General features: G+C 42.8%; 1 protein-coding gene across 1 annotated transcript in view; it reads right to left on the reverse strand.

The window, feature by feature from the left end:
• Positions 1-913, reverse strand: part of LOC106882109 (tetraspanin-8-like) — a 701,753-nt gene that overhangs the window by 122,114 nt on the left and 578,726 nt on the right. The gene's annotated exons all lie outside the window — the stretch shown is intronic.

The raw sequence follows: 913 nt of genomic DNA on the forward strand, positions 1-913 counted from the left end.
TATATATATATTTATTTATTTATTTATTTATTTATGTGTTTCAGCCAAGTGGCTGCGGTCATGCTGGTGCACTGCGATATATATCATACAAGAACACACGCGTATATATATTCATATATACAAGTGTATATGTGTGTGTGTGCGTGTATTTGTATGTGTGTGTACTTGTGTGTGCAAAAGTGTGGGTTTGTGTGTAACCATTTCATCGCAGTCCGTTCATAAGCTTTAAACATATCCAGGGCGGTGGGTTAGTGGAATGCTAGAAATTCAGGAAAGCTGCCTTGCTGTATCGGTTCCGCCTGTTTGCGTTTCAAAAGGAACGCCTCTGACGACACTGGTGCCGAGTTGGCGGCTTTTCCTTTGCATAAACATCGGTGACATTGAGAGGGGCAAATTACACGTATGAGCAACTGACATTTTTTCTCAAAATTTCCGGTACTGCCCAGCGCAGATGCGACGGAGATCCTAACTTAAAACAGATTATTTATTTTTTTATTTTGGTGTGTAGAAACGTTGCAGATATCGTCGAAGATATCGAACTTACTGCGATTCGGGCATCTCCAAGCGCTTGTGAAATTTTGTTTTAGTGTGGCTAGGAGTAGGCGTGGCTGTGTGGTAAGAAGCTTACTACCCGACCACATGGTACTGGGCTCAGTCCCACTGCGTGACACCTTGGGCTAGTGTCTTTTGCTATACATGGGGCCGACCAAAGTCTTGTGAGTGGATTTGGTAGACGGAAACGCAAAGAAGCTTGCCGTGTATATCTATCTATCTATCTATATATATATATATATATGTGTGTGTGTGTGTGTGTGTGTGTCTCCCAGCCATCGCCTAAAAACCGATGCTGGTGTGTTTATGTCCCCACAGCTTAGGAGTTCAGCAAAAAAGGCCGATAAAATGAGTACCAGAC

Source organism: Octopus bimaculoides, chromosome 4, assembly GCF_001194135.2.
Source record: "Octopus bimaculoides isolate UCB-OBI-ISO-001 chromosome 4, ASM119413v2, whole genome shotgun sequence".
NCBI classification, from domain to species: domain Eukaryota; kingdom Metazoa; phylum Mollusca; class Cephalopoda; order Octopoda; family Octopodidae; genus Octopus; species Octopus bimaculoides.